Here is a 17,528-nt window from a genome sequence, read left to right on the forward strand (position 1 = left end):
GAAAAATCAAATGGTGATTACTGACTAGCAAAAATGTATTCATTTAACACATATATAGTACTTATAATAATAAATTTTTAAATTTAATTTTACTTATGATTACTTATAATGCCTCTTAATCAATTTTAAATTTTGCTTTCCTCATAGCACTGTCTTCATGCAAAATACATGTTCGATCTGGTTTATTTTGGAAACTAAAGATTACTTTTTTACTTTAAAAACTATCTTAGCTAAACTCCATGGACACAGCCAAGAGACCCCGTTGCATTTTGCCGTAAAACACACACTATTATGCTACAAATAAGGAAGGTTTTATGATTCTTTCTAGAAAAGATGTGTGTGAAGATAGAAAGCAAGCATGTCACATAACGTCCATTCTGGCAGGTTGCAAACCAGCCTGGAGAAACACTGTAGGAATTTCATTTCACTCTAGTGCATTCTGACAAATCAAAATAGAAGTGATAAAATATAGGTGATATCTCTTTATAGATGATGATCTAGACTCCACTTCAATATTTTAAAAAATGATATACTTGAGTTTCAATACCAAACTCTCCTTGAAGGTTTTTCGTTTTGTTTTTGAGAGAGAGGGAGGAACAGAGACAGAAGGAGAAAGAGAGTCTTAACCAGGCTTCACACACAGTGCAGAATCCATGCAGGGCTCAATCCCATGACCCTGGGATCTTGACCTGAGCCGAAATCAAGAGTCGATGTTTAACGGACTAAGCCACCCAGGCGCACCCCCCGCCTTGAAGATTTTTATTGTGTTTTTAGTATATACCTTCTGTTCCCTCGCAACAACTGAACTTTTGCCAAACCCCAGAGTCCAGTTTACTATTAGGTATACGTTATGGTGCCTCCTTCAAAATCAGGTTTTGAATCTAACCAATCATTTCAGATAAACTGGTGATTTTTAAATGATTTTTCATAATTTGCATCTTTATAGTCTCAGCAAATTATTTGAGGTATTGATTTCCCAAATTCACTAATATGTCACTGTATTTAACCCATGTTAAATGCCCCTCATCTATTTCTCTCTCTCTCACACACACATATACACAAATATGTGTGGATCAAATCAAAGTCAATTTTACTAAAGAGGTGGTAACTTTGCTCTAAAAAGCAGTGTCCATACTCTCTGTATAGAAATGTTCCATAACTTAAAGGAGAAAAAAAGGAGATTATACCATTTAAGGTTCAAAATGTTTTCCCAAAGATTTTCAAAATGTTCTCTTTATCAATCTCTCTTCTCAACACGTGATCAAGAACCCAAGTCTCTACCTTGAAAACTCCTTAACAATCAGCCTTTTCCTATGCTCTCACAGCACCTACCACAGACAATTACCATCTCAAAGAGTTTTTATGCATAGGCTTCTTCCTTCCTCAGGAGTCTTTCCAAGTTCTCCAAGGCTCTTTCCAAGACCACCAAGACGGAGTGACAGTAATTTTGTAGTATCAATAACCAACACAACGTCTGGCTCTAAGAGGTTTTCAACATTTAAGCAAGGATTTAGAATTAGATGGTCCTATGCTAGGTATAGATTAGGATCTAGATTAAGTCCTACACCTGAACTTCACTGTGCCTTAAATTCCTTCACCTGTAACATGGAGATGACAATCACTACTATCTTAAACAGGATGGACTTATTTAGAACATGGTCTAGAACTTAAGAAAGACTCAGACACAATAACCCCCCACCTTTTTTAATTAATTATTTATTTTTGAGACAGAGACAACCCAAGCAGGGGAGGAGGGGCAAAGAGACAAAGAGAGAGAAGCTCAAGCAGGATCCCCACTGCCAGCACAGAGCCCAACTCAGGCTCGATCCCACCAACCATGAGATCATGACCTAAGCCAAAACCAAGAGCTTAACACTTAACTGACTGAGCCACCCAGGCACCCCAGTAACCCCCTTTTTTGCTTATATATAATTTTTTGTTTATATATAATTGCATTTCAACCATCCCTATTAACGCTAAGTTTCATCTCTTTTATCCACCGTCTTTCAAATTTCTCTAAACTAGTGTTATAATTATTTCTTGGTAATTTGGCAATGTTGTGAGGTCTACATATGCTAAAGCATTCTTCACTGAAGAATTCAGCAAACGATGGAGGGGGCGCTAGCTCTGAATTTTTTCAACAGTAATTATGTCTTAGCAAATTAAAAGATGTGTGCAGCCTCAAGGGAAAAACCAGTGGATACAATCCATGTATTTTTTTTAGAATCCCTTGACAAGATACTACCACAAAAGTTATTTAAAAAAAAAAAAAAAAAGTTTCCCCAGAGGATTTCATGAACTTCTGCTGGAGAAACAAAGAAAGTGAAAAAAAAAAAAAAGGCATTGCTTTGGCTGGAAAGCTATAAATAGGGAAGGTGCTGGAAGTGGTCTTATTTAACATCTTTATAAATGATGTAAAAGAGGAAATGTAGATTAAATTTTCCAGGTCTGCAAAAGACACTAACTTTTTCCAGTACGTGAAATGCCAAGTCAGTGGGATAACCTACAAGATTTCCAAAACTTTATGAGTTACTAGGGGGAAAACATCAAATAAAAGTCAAAGTGGAAAACTATAGGGTTAGGCATGTAGGGGAAGAAGTAACAGACCATACTTCTCAGGATAATGGGCCTTAGTTATCATAAAAAGGAGCTTAAAAGACTGCATGAATGTGCTCCCATGGCCAACAAAGCTAACAATGGCACCAATATCACTCAAGAACAAAAATCATGGTACTCATCCCATTTAAAACTACAGCTCATCTTTACAGTTCATCTTTACTTGAAATACCACAAGCAGTTCTAGTCTACTACAGCCTAGCACTCCAAAAAATCAGTTGCTGAATGAAATTATAACTCTAATTTCACCAAAAAGAGAAGGGAAAAAAATATTTAGAAGCTAAGGAAAATCCAAGCAAATAAAAATAAATGATCAAGTTGACCACAGGAGAGTCTTGTGGAAAAAAAAAAAAAAAAACAAGGAAGATCAGCATTCTGTCAGCCAACAAAGGTGAAGACTACAAGGGAGCATTACAGATTTCAAGGCTCTCTACAATGTCAAGGCTCGCTACAATGTCAAAGCTCTCTACAATGACGGAAAGTAGGAACATGGCAAAAATGGAGCTAAGGAACTGCTGCCACACTTCAACGAGAATTCATAATCTGGTTGAGAAATGAAATATAAATATAATCCAGGAAGTTAAACTAAAAAATTCTAAGCATTTTCAAAAAGAGGGTAATTTAATTGAGAAAAACTAAGGTATTTGAAGGATAGAAGTCTGAATTTTCAGCCTGAAATCATGGAACACCAACCCAGCCTTCCCAAAACACACCCCCTGATGGCATCATCTAAAGACAGAATAATAGACTGAGTCAACATGGCACTTCATAGATGTTCTCATCAACTTCTCATTTTGTCTTTCCCATACTCTGTCTATTTGTGCTCAGCATTTATTTTGTGGTAATGTATCATCTGTAATTTTAAACATCTTTCCCCTCAGAGCAAGACTCAATTATCTCTTTGACACATACTGCATCAAGTTCTTTCACACTGCATAAACATTTAATAATTCCAGCTGTAAGAAAGACATTATTCACAAACTGAAGAAAAAAAATATTATTGTTAAACTGCATTATACCTTCCAGGTTTAGGAGAGATGAGCCAAAAAAGGAATTTACAGTCTCATGGTAAGTCAAGCTGCATACTAGTTGAGTTGTAAGAAAAATGTTTAATATGTAACAATAACTTTCAAATCACAATTATAAATATGTGAAATTTCAAAAAATATATAAGCTAGAGAGTATTTGGAGAAAGTCTATATAATGCAATTACAGATTTTTGTATATCAAAGAGATTGTATAAAGGAATAAAAACTGTCTAGATATAAGAACACCTACAATATATTTTGTATAATATGTCCATGCCATGTTTAGTTTTAGCTGTAAGAACGCACTTTTTAAAATGTTTAAAACATGGATATTTCATAAAACACCAAGTGGAATTATAGTTAAATCAGTGACTTCAAAACAAAATAGAAATTTATCTCGCTGCTATTATCAGTCTATGATATTAAAGTATTTTAGGATTAGGTCTGAAGAATATCAAATCATCATGTCAATTATGCTAACTTAGTCAAAACTCCAATCAGTCAGAGGATGTGAAGCTAGTAAGGACCTTGGGAATACTCTACAGGTTCAGAATCCTAGAAATGAGCAAGTTTTAACCTCTCTGGCTCAGAAAAAGTAATCCAAAGAAATGATGCTTTCAAAATAAGAGCAAAACTGAGAGAAAAAACAGAAGGGGAGAGGGAGGGAAAGTAGGGTGGTACAGACAGTACACAGAACACAAACGAGCATCCGTGTGTGCACAAAATAACTGCAAGTCTCACATCCAGACTGTGGCAGATTCAGCCCAAGTTTTTTGAAAAGCTAAATATGTTTTTAATACTTCTAAAGTGCTATACACATGAAGTATCAAGCAATAAAGGCATTAAGTTACAGTCCTCGTACCAAAGTATATAAAACATGTCCCCATAATGCTGATCACAAAGGATAAATTTTACAACTAAAACACTTGAACACTGCGTTTTTCTAAGGAGTTTTCAATTTCTACATGGCTTTGGAAAACAACAGATTACAACATTAAGAGAAGGCAGAAAATGTAGTATACAAAATCTTTGATGTGCCTCAAATACACAAGGTTTCAAGGAAATAGATTTTTTAAGAACTTTTGGATCATCTACCATTTTTACAAAACAACAGCACCTGCTTTTATCAGTCAAGGGGTCAAAACTTACATTCTATGAAACATTTTTCAGGAGAAGTTTATATATGACTTATCTTAGCCTTAACATACTCTACAGAATGCTAAAATGACAAAATTTAAATAAGTTTAAGTTCTAGAATTAACAATTTCTTACACCATCTGTATCTAAAGAAGCAGCACACATTATTCCATAAATATGCATAATTATTGGGTAGGAAATGCCTAATTTGCCTACAAAACTCACAAGGGTTTGATGACTGAAGCAAGGAGTGAATCAGGTCCACTGAGAATTACTAAGAAAAACATAATCAGACATAAATGCCACAGAATACAAAGATCATTTTCCAAATTGGTTCCAGAAACAGCTCCTAGGTAAATTTCCATGAAAAGCTAATTTAATTCAATTAAACAGTGTAGCATGGTTTTCCTCTTTAAAAAAGAGTTTAAATATTTTCATTTGCTAAAGATATTAAAGATAAGTGTTTTAAAGAGTGACTGATTTAATCTTGAGTCAGATGAGGATTCAAAATTGTGGAAGGACTTCTGAATGAAAAAGGACTTAGTGAGCAAGATACATACACTTTAATCACTACAGCATAAATCCATCATTTACGAAGTACACCGAGTAAAACCTACAATGGTTAGAACTGTTCAAGTCTTTATACGCTGCCATATAAATACAACATTATTTCCCACTCAAAATTGTAAGACAAGAAAAAATACTGAGAGACACTGTCCTCTGTATTAGTATATTATGAGAGCCCTACCTCCAACATGAAATGAAAGAAACAGAGTTATCATCTTAAAATTAAATAAATTTGTTTTGGATAACTCAGGTTTCCCTGGATAACATTTCCTAGTTAACCTCAAGATTATATAAGTTCACTCACAGTCCACTTGGGATGAGTAAGTAATGCCTCCGAAGCAGTCTGGTCACGGACTCTTCTGCGTCCATCTGGCTGCTGGCTGGAACACTGGAATGACTCATAAAAATGAAGCAACCTGAGGTCACCTACTCCAGGTCTTTTAAAAAGAATTGCCAACTGCTTACCAGGTGGTTCCAATTTCCGAATGAGAGAGAAACTCATTCTAGATACACCATTTTATTTTCATATTGTCTCTGGCCACAGAATTTGGGGAGAAAGGAAGGAAGCTCTTTTGAAATGTAGATTACCAATCATCTGAAAGCCAGAAATCACCAAGTTTCTTGGATTAAGAATATTACATAAAGTCAAGTGAAAAAGAAAGGCAAGACACAAAACTCTATTATATTATGCTCCAAACTTTATAAAGAAAAAAAAAAAAGACCCAAAATGTCAAGAGTGGCTATTTCCGTGTAGTAGAAGCCTGAGTGATTTTTATTTTGTTAGTTTCCTGCATTCCCCAAGTTCACATCAATGAATACATATTCTCTGCTGTTAGAAAAAAAATAACAGTAAGTAGCTTTCTAGAAAATATTATAGACTGTAAACTTTGGGCTCAGTAAGTCCCAGAGGTCCAGAGTATACTCACAACTATACTGGCAAAAATTCTTTCTCTGGGTAAAAAAAAAATATTCATTTTACTTTTAAAAAGAAAAAGGGAAAGAAAAAAAAAACCCAAGAATGATGTGTGTGACAGATAGAGGAAAAATATCCCGGCAACAAGAATGGTTCCTTTCTTTCAGGAGACAATAAATAGACTGGTGAAATGTTTAGTAAATTATTTATATCAATTTTTCCCAAAGTATGTTCTAAGGAACACTAATTCAATACTAGCATTGAATATATGCAAGGGAAAATACAAGTCCCGTGGTCAAATACCCGCTGGGGGACTGCCACAAGGCACAGGAGCATAATACAGGTTCACAGAAGTATTGCAGTTGGAAAATAGCAGTTCCCTCATTTCTTTGATCACTTGTTTACTTATCAAATGCTTCTGTGGTGTTTACTACCTGCCTGGCATTGTTCTAAACCCTTTACAAATATTCCCGATTCTAAACCTCAAACAAACCTATGAAGTAATCACTGTTACTGTCATCCCCATTTTACAGATCATGCAGAGACAAACAAGGTCCAGTAATTTGCCCAAAGTCAGACAGCTAATAAGCAATAGAGCCAAGGTTCAAAGCCAGTCAAACTCCAGAGTCCCCACAGTTAGCAATGGGACGCCGCCACCCATGGGATCCTTCTTGAGTTAAACACCTGACATTCACAAAACCATGGTTCCATGGGATACATCGAGGAAAGAAATGAAGTAAAGTAAAACCTACTGTTATACGTAAATTGCTTTCCTGAATTAGTCATATAGCCTACACTTCTTCAAACTCCAATTTTTCATTTAATATGTGATAAGACAGAGATAACTAGCAATGGTGTTAGGCCTAAAAATCTCTGGAATAGAATTACTAGACAAAAAAGGTTTGATTACATTGTTTTCCCTCTCTGTTGTCATTTGGTTTTATCAGACATAATTCAAAGGAGTTTTGATGAAATAAAAATCTGTATAACTTAAGCCATTTCTTTTTAAGTTTATTTATTTATTTTGAAAGAGAGAGAAAGCACGAGTCGGAAAGGGGGAGGGAGAGAGAGAGAGAGAGAGAGAGAGAGAGAGAGAATCCCAAGCAGGCTCCACACTGTCAGCACAGAGCCCAATGTGGGGTTCAAACCCATGAACCGTGATATCATAATCTCAGTTGAAGGCAGATGCTTAACCCACTGAGCCACCCAGTCACCCCTGACTGAAGCCATTTCTATACCCTCAAGTTCCAAGAGACTCCTAATTTTGAGAGACTATTTTTGTGGTAGGATTATTAGTCATTTTCATTTTCTTCATGCTTATCTAACTTTTTAAAAATCCTAATAAATATAATCAACAGTGATCATTAACTATCAGGTTATACATTAAATGTTATGTTTTAAAATGAACAGATTGATGTACAATGGTATTGTCAATGTCTGGTTAAGCGAAAAATGCAAGTAACAAGATAATCATTGTGACCTTGGTTTTATTTAAAAATACATAAAAATGCACAAAAAAATTCTTAAAGAGGATATAGATGTATACCATAATACTAAGTTTAAGTAACAGTATAAAGCAACTGTAGGTTTACCTACAATTTCTACTTATCCTACCAAGATTTATTATTTGTGTCTTTAGGAAAATCTTCTAAAATTCATACATAAAGAGCCTGGATAACAGACGCAGGTCAGCAAAAGCCCCTGACCATTGCTTGTGCAAAGTGAGAGTCCTTCCTACTACTCTCTCCCACTACACCCTTCTAATTTCCTTCACAGCCGTAATCACAACTTCATTTCTAAATATTGTTTAGGGATTTTTTTTGTTTTTTGTTTTTTGTTTTTTTCCTGCTCCTTCCAATCCTCATGCCACATAAGGGTAAACATCTGCCTTTTGGTATCCACAATGCCTTGCATACTGCCTGGCCCTAAATACTGACTCTGTAAATATGTACTGTACTAATGAATGAGTAAGAGTGAATGAAACAATCAAATTACATATAGAGGAGGTAAACAGATGACTGTCAATTAAAGTGTTTAAACCAATAAATTTGTTGACAGATTTATTAAACAACAACTTAGGTTTTCTATGCCACTGTTGCATGAATAGAAGAAGAAAAATCGGGGTGAAAAGCAGATGTCCAATACAGGTAAGGGTGGCCAACTTTTCTTATCAATCCAAGAAGCCTCCAAAAAGGAGGCTTTCAGAAGCTGAATCAACAGAAAATGACACCGTAACTGTTACAACTTCTGATAAGTTGGTAAGAGGATTTATCTAAGGTACAGACAGGAGTTTAGAAGAACCCTGAAGGATAGTACAGTAAAGCAGGATAGTAAAAGCAGAGATTCTGAGATTACTGGAAGGAAGCCTACCTTAAGAAAAGTAGTGCCTTTCAGTGCAGGGACCCAGGCAGCCCAAGTTGATCTAGCAGAGAAGGAGCCAAGAAAATTAAGAGCCTCTTCTCCACTCTCCCCTTAATCTCCTGCTGGGGTTCCCCAATGACCTAAGCCATCTGGAAATCAAAAAAGCTTACCCAGATATTGTCCTAGGCAGAGAGCATAAGGGAGAAGGGTTCAAAGTGGATCTGGAGAGGCAAACAGAACACTCCTGACACAGAAGGCAATGGGATACTGCAGGAGGTTTTATTAACAAAATAGAGGTAAGGAAACAGAGTTAAGGAAAAGAAGACGTGGCCTCTTGACTAACGGAAAAGGATTAAAACAGTGAAAAGAACTGCTAGATACAGTAAGGTGATTCCAAGTTGTTTGCAACCCCATATGAATAGAGCACTACATTCAGTAATAAGTGGAAGGATTTGGGGATAATCCCTCATTATATGTACTATTATGGCTCAATGTCTATTGGACAACAGAACTGATAATTTCGTATCTTTTAAGATGGCTGTAAAATATATTAGTTAGATAAAAGTCACTGATTTCTATTGATAGATTAATTTAGACAAAGGCACCATCATTACAGACTTCCTTGGGAGTCATTTTAGGTTCATAAATCAACAAATTAACTAGTGACAGATGTGTCTGTACTTGTTTAAGTCCCTGTCTATGCAACTGCTATAAAAATGACTAAAATATTTATCTCAAGAGAGCCAGGCAAGAAAAGGTTATGAAGAGATACCCTGGATTGTATCTTTCTTCCTTTAGACAATAAGGAAATACAACCTTCAGAAAAATCATTTCCAAACTTGCCACTTAGTACCTTCTAAAGCTGCAGGCACATGCAGCCATATACTTGCTGAAACACAAGAGAACTGAAGTGAGCTGAGTGAAAACTATAGGTCCTCTAGAAGACTGCATTCAGCAGCATTCCACAAATATGTACTGAATGCCTCCTATGTACTGGTTCTTTGCAAAGGGCTGAGATACAAGGATGGGTGAGATCCACATCTAACAACGCGGACTTCGCAGTGAAGTTCTTACAGAAGCATTGCTGTTTTCAAAGCTGAGAGCTAGAGAAAAATGCCACTGAAGCCTGATTAAAGGAATTCTAACTTACTTGGTTCCTTTCCTCTGTAACCAGAACACAAATTGTATGTAAAATGAAGTGATGTTAGTTAGTTGAAACTGTCAAGCATCCGTGCATAGTCCAGAGTCTGCCCTGAAGAACCTTGCCAGGATATACTGCACCCTCTGAGTCAAGGCGCTTATAGCCCAGGAGACATTTGAAGGAAGGTAAGGAGGTGACATGTGGGAAATGAAGTGTGGATGTAAGAGTAAAAGCAAGTATTGAGCCAGTGGATTGCTGCAATGTTGACCAAGATGGGGGGAATGATTCAACTCAGTGACTCTTATTCAGTAATAAGAACGACATCTGATCAATTTCTCTGGGTTCCACCCTTGGCCAAACCACCGAACTATCAGCAAGATCCTTCTCATAGCCTCCCTCATCATCTTACTTCAGACATTCCTGCTCACACTACACACATGCTAAGTGATACTTATTGACTCCTCTGTATAAAACCTTCCAGGGTGGTTCAATAAAATACTCCATAACATGGGCCTGGCTATCTCTCTGACCTCATTCTTACCATTTCCTTTAATTGCCTGAGTCCAACCACACTGACAAGCGTGTGCCCAACTTGCTGCTGCTTTAGAGACAGCTTTGATATTCCCTCTTCCAGGAAGTTCTCCTGGATTTCCACTGTGCTGGCTTTCTTGGTATTCAGGGACACCCTCAGAAAGGACTTCCATGGCTACCCCATATAAAGAATAGCCCCAGTCACATGCTGTCATACCTCCCTGTCTTATTTTCCGAATGTCAATCTTCACTCCTGGAAATGGTCTTACTCATGTGCTTGCTCCTGGTTGTTTTCTCTTTCTAGAATGCAAGTTCAACGACAGCAGAAGGCTGGGGTCTCTTATGGCTACAGTATCCCTGAGGTGTACAACAACACCAGGCAGAGAGGAGGCCCCTTACTCAAACATTTAAGTAAAATGAATGTAATTAAGATTACCAGGATGTAAAGTAGATACTCTAAAAATCGTGAAAACAGTTTATTGCCTGATGTACATTATTATATAATACCCTACTTTTGTCTCAATACTATAGACCTTAATAAATACTCAGAAGTAACAAAATGCCCCTCTTGTCCACTCCCAAACCTTCATTTATTTATCTATCTCTAATAAGTTTTAGTTTTCTTCAATTTTAATTATAAATTCAGTGTGAGTACGTATTTCTAGCCCTATCCCCTCCCTCCTGGGAATACTGGGTGCCCCTATATAGTCCAACATTTCCACTCAAATTTCTACCATCACATCAAATTCAGCATATGAGAATTTGAAATTAGTATCTCTCAGGCAAAATCAGCTCCTCCTGGGGCGTCTGGGTGGCTCAGCCAGTTGAGAGTCTGACTTCAGCTCAGGTCATGATGTCATGGCTCCTGAGTTCCAGCCTTGCACCGGGCTCTCTGCTGCCCACTAGAGCCTGCTTTGGATCCTCTGTCCCCTCTCTCTCTGCCCCACCCCCACTCATGCTCCCTCTCTCTCTTTCTCAAAAATAAACTTTTTTTTTTTTTAAATCGGCTTCTCCTTCTATCCTAATAACTTTATCAACCATCCTCCAAATACCCAGATTTAAAAGCTAGGAATTATCTTGATTATGAAATTCAAGAATCACAAGAAAGATTGGAAAAGTAAGTGGTCTTGAAGCTTTCTTTAAACTGTGTTAGTCTTTTTTCAAACAAAAGTTCACAGGGAAGTCTGATATGTAAAACAGATGAATATGCAGTTGTTCTGGGAGTTAAACCGGTGGTCTCTAAAGAAAAACTTCAAAAAGTGCTCCTAATCTGGTCCAAACTTCCTTTCTTTTTTCCCTACCCCCACTCAACACATGCACAGAAATTTACAGAGGAGAAAATTTAATCCAGAGAATGTGAATCTTCTATTCAGGTAGAAGTAAGTAGTCTGCCCAAGATGACACAGCACAACGCTTCGCATAAATGCACTTAGAAGTCAATGTTCGAAAGACAACTATTACCTCCAGGATTATGTATAACCAATGATTATCAGTTGTTGCAAGATGGTCAGTTTCACGCATGACTGTCACTGGTCAGCATGAGAAGAAATCTTCAGAGGTTAGATAGTAAATGTTAGCTCCTGGTAATGGATTTACTTCTAGCGAATGAAGGCAAGCAGGAGTCCAGGGGAAAGGACTGTGGCTTCATTGTCTATTGCTGAACAAGGTTTTCAAATTGTTTAGGCCTCATCCTCTTCATCTTTAATATTAATGTGTGTGAGGAGATGCTTTCTAAGACTGTCTCATCCCTCCATCTGTGATCTATTACACCACACTATAGCATTTCCTTTGAGCTACTGCACCTACAGAGAATTAGCATCACAAGTTAAAGACAAATCACCCTTCAAGGAATTTTTTGACTATCGTAGGGCAGGTACTTCACTGGGCATCTGAAATTCAGGGAAGGAAAGAAAAGACACACTATTTTATTTCAATGAAAAGACAGCCCAGTGAGGAAGAGCCCAGCAAGGAACCAGACGGGGCGGAGAGGGGAACAATGAGAGGTGTGCCCAGAAACAGAGCAGCAGTGATGAGGAGGCTTAGGAAAATTAGGAAGGGATTTGCCAGGTTGGAGTGGGTGACAACTGACTTTAGATTTGGATGATAAACACGAGTTGACTGCTGGAGGCTGCTATATGCACCAAAAGAGATCACATTTTAAATTACCTTACACGGTTAAATAATAAAATCAGTATTTACTGTATAAAAATGTTTTATCAGGCCATCTCACACAGTTTTCAAAGTTTACGAGGAAAAAATTAAGTCAATTTCCTCTTAATAAATATTATTTAATGACTGGAACATTCTGAGGGACATATGTGAACACACCCCAAGTAGAGGCAGCACGTCACTGAGGGACAATAATCTAACAGGGAATTCAGACAACCCTGCCTGGGCTAAACACCACGCAGCACCTGGCAGACAAGGTGGCAGAGCCCCTATAAATAGTGATGATTCACTAACGTGACATAAATCAGGATTTTAACTCACCAAAAGCTAACATTTTGATTTAAAATCACAAATCAGTGCCATTAAAACTCATCAGGAGACCCTAGCACATGAGTAATGAGATCATATCAACTTCTATCTCGTGAGCAAAAGGAAAAGGTGGTTTTCTAAATGGTAGTTCAGATTGGACAAATAACACACTGTATCAAGTTTTGTAGCCCTCGGCCATATTTTGCTAAAAACAAAGGTACATTATGCATGACTAAAGAAAACAGTGAAAATCAGAGCAATTAATTTCCCAGCTATGTTTCCCATAAAAAACATCACTACTATGATTTGCTTACAGCACACAACCTGGTTTTGCATCACACAATGATCTAAGTGTGTAATAACTTGCATATTTCACTAAGATGTAATATCCTTCAAAACGTCCTTACAGTGAGAGTTTTCCAAAGAAATTATTGATCTCTGGAAGGTCTCATGTTTTAAAATTACTGACAAATCCTTTCCTATTTTCTTTGCAGTTAAAAATAATTCTTCTTGATCACTGGAGTGTAAAGAGGTATAAGAGTACAAAGACAGAATATTTTCTCAAAAACAAATGTCCCAGTCGACACAGGACATTTCTCATAATTTTCCCAAAACAATAATTAGGAGAGTTGTCACTAGGATCCTAAAAATATATGCAAGAAACACAGATAATTCGTTGGCATCAGTTTAGTACAGCGAGACATTTCCATAAATACTTTTCAAATTATTTTCAAATACTTTTTAGCTGACTCCTCTCATGATTGGAGGCTTTGTGTTTCTTTCCACAATTCAGAAACGTTTCTCAGGTGGTTCTGCTTCACTGCAGATACGTTTGGTACATTCTCTTTATATGTTGGAGGCAATTAAGCGGCTCTCTTCTTCTGTTTTCTTTCACTGGCACCTCTGTGGCTGCTCAGTCACTGACCTCACCTTGGTGGAAAGGTGACTAAGAAAAGAGCAATTCCTAATAACTCACGGAAACTACAGAGTTCCCATTCTATGGAGAACAAATGCCAAGGACCCAGGATCCAGCTGAAGTGGTGCAGCTCAGAAGGAATAAGACACTGGACAACTTCCGGAGGATCCTCTCTAATGTCTGAAACCCTAACCCCGCAAGGGACAGACAGAAATATGGGGCCCTGACAGACACGGTCACGAGTGGATTGATGAGCGCTGAGAGCGAAGAGTCAGAAGTAGAGACAGACGAGCAGCAGAAAGCCTGCAAACGAGACTGAAAAGAGTGTAGGAGACAGAGAGGGAAGAAGATAAGGAGACCGAGAGGGAGGGACACAGAGACTGAAAAGGGGGTGGGGAGAGGGAGACACACACAAACAGGCCCAGGGAGAGACAGAGAGAGGAGGTGGGGAGAGGGCGAGAGGCAGAGATAGAGAACGGGAGAGAGAGAAACATTTGAGAACGCAACAGACACAGTAAGAGACAGAGGGAAAGAGACGGAGGGAAAGAGGCAACAGGGGCAGACACCGAGAGCCGAGTCCGCGACTCCAGACCAGCCCGCTGCGCACTTTCTCCCGCCGCAGAGCGCAGTCCCGGGAGGCTTCCGAGGCAGGTGGCTCGGCCGAGCTGGGTGTCTGCGGGTCCTGCCTCCCAGGCTGCCGGACTCGCGCCCGTTTCCCCCGTTCCCGGGCTGCCCTCCGCTCGCCCTCCCGCCCCATCCCTGGGTGCGCAGGTCCCGACTCCCCGCCTCGGCGCGTCCCTCCTTCCCCCGGTCCGGAGCACGTGTCCCGCCCGCAGCTGCCTCTGCCCCCAACTCCCCGCCAGCGCCGGCACGAGGTTTCGGGGTCCCGGCAGCGCCGCCCGCGCACAAAGCCCAGGCGGCCACCTTGTGACCCGCTGCCCGCCGCCGCGCCGCCCCACGGCCGCGCTGCACGTTCCCCTCCTCTCCCCCTGCGCGCTAGCTCCTTACCGCAGCGCCGCCACCGGCTCCGCGCCGCCCCCCTGCCCACGCCGGCTCCGCTGCCTCCCGCTCGCTTGCAGGGACGAGCCCCGCGCGCAAGCCCCCGCCCCCACCCCCCCGCGCCTTACCCGCCGCTGAGCTCCCGGCACCGGCGTCTTGAGCGCCGCTGTCCCCGCGGCCCCCAACTGTCCGGGCGCCCCGCGCAGGCCCCACGCCAACTCCGCGCCCCGCGCCCCGCGCCCCGCCGCACCGTCAACTTCTGGCCGCCGCGGCCGCTCTGCCGCCGCCGCGGGACTTTTTTTTTTTTTTCCTCTCGCTCCTCGGCTGCCTCTGGATTTTTTTTTTTTTTTTCACTTGCCCTCTCCAGCTCCCACTAGTGATTGGAGACTGAGAGCCAAGTACTTAGCGGAGGGATTACACTTCTCGGCGCACTTGGAGCTGCCCCAGCTCCGCTGCCTGTGTAAGGAGTGGTGAGCGGACTCGGGGAGCTGCGCTGTTCATGCCCTTCCCCAGCCCCGGGTCCAGGGGGAACTTCCACAGCTTAGCCCGCTTCGCAGAGCATCACTTGGATGGCAGTCCTAGATGTGTGGAAGAAGGGGTTTCAAAACAGGCTAGGTTACAAGAACAAAGATTCGTGGGATTACGGTACATTGAGAGCTGAAAGGGACTCCCAAAGACAATCTAGTGCCGGGAATTTGAACTTCTCAGGGCCACTGACACTTTTGAGAAGTTGATAAAATGCTGACGCACCTCGCAGAAAATACGCACACACATCCGATTATGTCTGCTTTTCTGGGCCGGGGTGTAGGAACTCTGAAACACACAGTTGGACCTCCTAGGGAAATGAATTATTTCCTTTCCTCAAATATTTTGAAACTGGTGAAAGAAAGAAAGAAAGAAAGAAAGAAAGAAAGAAAGAAAGAAAGAAAGAAAGAAAGAAAGAAAGAAGGAAGGAAGGAAGGAAGGAAGGAAGAAAAGAAAGAAGAAAGAAAAAGAAAAGAAAACGCCCTCCATTTATATTTGATGAAATTTTATAATTAGTAGTGTTTATTTTGGAAAAGTATGTAACCGCTTTACTTTGTGGTCTCCTTGCGAAAACTTTGTGTTGAAACATTTTCTACGGAAGTAAATATAAATTAAGCTAGTCCACAGTCTTTCGGGAGACTTGGGGAGAAGAGTTAACTTTTTTAAATCAGCGGTTTTCCAGTTCTGTCTCCCAGGGAGATATCTTGTGACTTATAATTTTTTTTTTAACTCCCAAGGCCTTTTCAGCTGCCTATTCTCAGAATTAATTTCCTTTTTTTGAAAAACTTTTCTATCTTGTAAATATACCGATAATTCCTCCTTCATCACCAAATGTGTGATTTAAATGACTTAATGACATTTCACCATGACCTAGCTTTTTTCCAATTTTCTTCATCTGTCTCTATTGCCTATTTATTACCCTGTCTTGGCAAACCATTTTCTTTCAACTCCTCCCTTTTCTAAAAGGACTCCCATTGGTTTTTGTTGTTGTTGTTGTTAGACATTAAGTATCTTTTTAACTCATCAATAATTCAATTGTATATAAATTTATTTTATGCAGCTCCCAAGTTAGGAACAGGTGGTACTCCAGGCATTTACTGATGAGTTTGTGAAATACACACACATTTCCCCCAAAGAAATTTTAGGATCCCCGTAAAAGTATATTTGCCCCCTAACGTACCTGAACCATACATAATATTATCAGGACTAAACTGAATTCTGGTGCCTGATGCTGGACTGGAAGAAGAAAGGTCTGTTTAGTATAACACTAGAAAATTTTCAGAACAGGTAGTGTTTGCCATTGACATCACCTTGCCTTCCTGATTCAACCTTCATAATCTAGTCCTTGGTACCCAAGAATCCTAAAATAGAAACCATTTGGGGCGCCTGGGTGGCGCAGTCGGTTAAGCGTCTGGCTTCAGCCAGGTCAAGATCTCGTGGTCCGTGGGTTCGAGCCCCGCGTCAGGCTCTGGGCTGAAGGCTCAGAGCCTGGAGCCTGTTTCCGATTCTGTGTCTCCCTCTCTCTCTGCCCCTCCCCCGTTCATGCTCTGTCTCTCTCTGTCCCGAAAATAAATAAACGTTGAAAAAAAAAAAAATAGAAACCATTCAATTCACCCTCACTTTAAGTCCTCTGTGCTCCTAAATTACTTTGCTGGTCTTCGGTCGAATTTCGTATCATTTCCATCCTGATATTAACTAGGTTTAAAGAGAAAAGAAATCTAAATGAATGTGCCCCCTGTACTGTGTGAATTACTGATAACTCTTATTTGGCAAACGTATTTTTTTCTCTTAGAATTTCTGTCCTCAGAAACCACAATGAAACCAGACATTGTGGAGCAGTGTTCGGGTCATGCATATCTTTTCAGAAGATGTGCTAAGGATTGGCTTTTCTTGGCTTAACTCTATTCAGCAAATATCCTAAGCATCTGCTGGACATAAGACACAGATCCAGGGAATACAGGCATCTCTGGACACAATTCTATTTCAGCTAACTTATAAATAAGGAGATATTTTTAATGATAAGGTATAAAAAAAAACTCTCCAACAGGAATAAAGAAATTTGTATAGTTTTTCATGAAAGGAAAAAAAGCGCTCTGCATGGGAGAGAATCAGAGCACCATAAAGGAAACTGTGAAGTGGACCTGAGAAGGTAGCATTGAAATTATCAGGAATGGGGAATCTGAGGTATAAGCCATTCAACAATCAACATTTATTGAGTACCTATGGCATGCCACACACTGGTGTTTGAGATTCAAACCCTGTTGATTCCTTTTTGAAACTTATAGAAGAGACAAAAAACAAATTTTATATATATAT

The 17,528-nt window shown here is 39.7% G+C and overlaps 1 long non-coding RNA gene across 1 annotated transcript in view; it reads right to left on the minus strand.

Annotated features, from left to right (window-relative positions):
• The window catches only part of LOC122478455, a 250,149-nt gene extending 234,550 nt beyond the window's left edge, over positions 1-15,599 (minus strand). The window contains exon 1 of the long non-coding RNA XR_006296010.1: positions 14,816-15,599. This is a non-coding gene — a long non-coding RNA (uncharacterized LOC122478455). The remainder of the gene's footprint in view (positions 1-14,815) is intronic.
• Between the last annotated feature and the right edge of the window lie 1,929 nt (positions 15,600-17,528).

This window comes from Prionailurus bengalensis, chromosome B1 (assembly GCF_016509475.1).
Source record: "Prionailurus bengalensis isolate Pbe53 chromosome B1, Fcat_Pben_1.1_paternal_pri, whole genome shotgun sequence".
NCBI lineage: Eukaryota > Metazoa > Chordata > Mammalia > Carnivora > Felidae > Prionailurus > Prionailurus bengalensis.